The sequence below is a fragment of the Lontra canadensis genome, unplaced genomic scaffold (assembly GCF_010015895.1).
Source record: "Lontra canadensis isolate GAN:19392208 unplaced genomic scaffold, GSC_riverotter_1.0 scaffold71, whole genome shotgun sequence".
In the NCBI taxonomy this organism is placed as follows: Eukaryota; Metazoa; Chordata; class Mammalia; order Carnivora; family Mustelidae; genus Lontra; species Lontra canadensis.
The window spans coordinates 7,454,174-7,457,438 of NW_022631065.1; the positions used below are offsets into that span (position 1 = coordinate 7,454,174).

Here is a 3,265-nt window from a genome sequence, read left to right on the forward strand (position 1 = left end):
TCTAAAGTTAACAGTAAGTATCACATGAGAACCTGATATAGATTGACATACTATAGGACTACTCATTGTTTCAGAGACTGTATGTGGACAGAGAGGTCCCCTGGTATTAAATCTGGGTTTGGCATACAGATATCATTTGGGATTTTTTTCCCATTTATATGGGTAGAAAGAATTTTAATAGCAGTATATTGGAATGCATCTTATTAACTGAGGGCATCTTTAAATGTAGAAAAAGAAATGTACATGTTAAGCAATAAAAGGTAGAATTTCATAGGAAATTCATACAAAGAGGATTGGATCACTCTTTTATGGAAATGGGACTCAATTCACATGAGTTCCCAATCTTTAACAATTGATATGGAGTCACCTGATAAATCTGAACAGATGGAAAAAGTGAACAAGAATTGTGGAATGAGTAACATGGATGGTAGAGTTATGCACAGAAAAATCGTAACTCCTGTTGATGCAGTATCTGGAAATGTCCTGTTTCTTTTCCTTCCCATGTTCTGTTTCATTGAACTGTTTCATGAGATATTCAAGCATTTTTAGTAAGTTGGACTCTCCTTTCTTTTTTTTTTAAGTTAATGAAAGGAATTTTAAGTTAAAATTTAATTTTATATTAAAGATTTCAAAGAAACAGAAAATAATATAACAAAAGCCCATGTTGCTCCTTACACTCCACTATTCCTTCTTGGATTCCCCTTTATTCTTATAGGCATACATAAGTATATATAAAATCTAGAACTATAACTTACATACATAGTCTAGAATTTAAAGTTGATTGTTTTTCCAAAGTATTTTCATGATTTGTTTTACTATATTCTAGTCTCTATTTTTTGGAAGTCTGTGATCAGTCTAATACTTGTTTTTAGATAAAATTTCTTGACTTTCTTATCATTGCTGAGATTTTTCCATTTCATTAGGATTCTAGATATTCATTATATAATATCTCAGAATAGATATTAGAATTTGAGAGTTTGTTTGTAATCAGTTCTACTGATAAGAACAGATACTACACTTGATCTTAGCCAAAAGGCCAAGAAGTCATTCTAGAAAATTCCCAGCAATTACATCTTTCAAGTTTGCCTATGTCATTTTTTTTCACATTTTCTCATTTTCTGTATTACCTTTCCACTTCTTTTTCTTTTTCGGTGCATACATTTTTGTTTTCCAAAAGCATTATCTGTTTATTTTTCAAAATTTCCCATTGTTTCTTCCTCAGCATGTAGTTCTTTTTTTTTTTTTTTTTTTTCCAAAGTTTATCCCAAAGGGTATCAGTTACCTTGGGAAGTTCTTTAATAGGTTTTCACATTTATATGTTATGCTCTTTATGACTGCTGCTTTATCATTTGAGGATCTTAGAACTTTGATCTTGCAGTCTTTTGTGCATGACTCTTTTTTTTTTTAAGATTTTATTTATTTATTTGACAGAGAGAGATCACAAGTAGATGGAGAGGCAGGCAGAGAGAGAGAGAGAGAGAGAGAGAGAGAGGGAAGCAGGCTCCCTGCTGAGCAGAGAGCCCAATGCGGGACTTGATCCCAGGACCCTGAGATCATGACCTGAGCCGAAGGCAGCGGCTTAACCCACTGAGCCACCCAGGCTCCCCATTGTGCATGACTCTTAATCATAGCAGATTATTTCCCCATATCTTTCATGATTTTGTGGTGTGAGCACATGTTTTGCGGGGTGGTTAGGAGACAAGCACCTACTCAGAACTGAGTTCCTGAAATGGATCTCCTAAGGGATTAATGGTTGCTTCCTAAAAAGCAGTCTGGTAATATTACCTACTTTTAACTAATCATTGTGTTAATTTACCATGTTTAGGATTCTAGATCTCCATGGGTATCATGAAATCATTCCTAAAACTGATGGTTGCACAAGCTGTGGGATTATATATTTTAGGAGAAATTTTATTTTCCAATGAGACCACATGAAGACAGACAAGCTTCTTTATCTTCACACTGTGATGGAGGATGAATTTTTTTCTATTTCTCCATTTCTCTCTGGGAACAATCAACTTTGTTCAGGCATCATAATTCCTCATGCTTGTCTGCCTGCCCCATACTTGTCACTGTCTACCCCTTCTTATCACTAAGACAAAGCCCTCAAGTTACTAAGACATATACTTCCCTTCACACCAATTTGCAAGGCAGCGACAGAATAAGTTTTTATACTTATACATGTGACTTTCAGTCATTTCTTTAAGTATTTTTATTATTATTTTCATTTTCTTATTAACATATAATGTAATATTTGCCCCAGGGGTACAGGTCGGTGAATCATCAGGCTTACACAATTCACAGCACTCACCATAGCACATACCCTCCCCTCCATACATTGTTTTCATTCTGCTTATATTTTCTCTTTCATTCTTAAGATCTTAGCTATGCTTTCAACATTTGTATTATGTATTTCTCCAGCATTGTTTCATATGGCCTTCATTCCCCATCATGCTAGTTTTCATCTTGAGAGTATATAGGAAATAACATCAATGTCTGGGCCTAGCATGGAGTATCTTTAAATTTGCCTCTTCAAATTTTACCTAAGTAAATATTTTAGAAAGATAAAACTGTGTAATGAGTGCACTATTCTTTCAATACAGGAAAATAAATTAATTGAATGCCTTTATTTGTTTATTTATTTTTACAGACCTAACTCAGTTCAGCGTTACCAACATCTGAAACTGCCTCTTCTCCTTTGGAAAGCTGAAACTACAAGCTGGAGTGGGCATAATTTATGGCAAAACCAACAAACATCCTTCTGTGCAGGTGAGGCTCTAGTTACAGCTTGGCTAACAACAGATGGCATTATTTTAACACAGAGAAATGCTGAGTGAGACACTGATTCTCTCTCAAGAGTAGTGACAGCCTGAGATTCTTGGCTTAAATGAGACCCTGATGATTGGAATTCATAAACCTGGACAGGAGAGAGACTCATCTACTGCCAAGTGCATAAAACACCTTTAATTACAGTCACATTGCTAAAGGTTAAATAAGCCCCATGTAACTAAAAATAAAGAGAAAAATAAATATTTTATTTCTAAAAATCTATTTGATTTTCATCATCCTTTGTCTTAATAGTATGAAAATCCTGGGTAAAAAAATACAGAAATGAATAATAAAGAATGCATTGAAGTTGGAAAAAAAATGAAAGCCGATTTTAAGCACATTTACTTCTTTCGGTTAGTGTTATTGGCTCTACCTCTAAAATGTGCCCCAAATCTGGCTCTGTCTTAATTCTCATTTCCTCTACTGATTTGATCCA

The 3,265-nt window shown here is 34.4% G+C and overlaps 1 pseudogene; it reads right to left on the reverse strand.

Annotated features, from left to right (window-relative positions):
• Positions 1 to 940: 940 nt before the first annotated feature.
• LOC116881178 lies at positions 941 to 1,048 on the reverse strand (annotated as a pseudogene).
• Between the last annotated feature and the right edge of the window lie 2,217 nt (positions 1,049 to 3,265).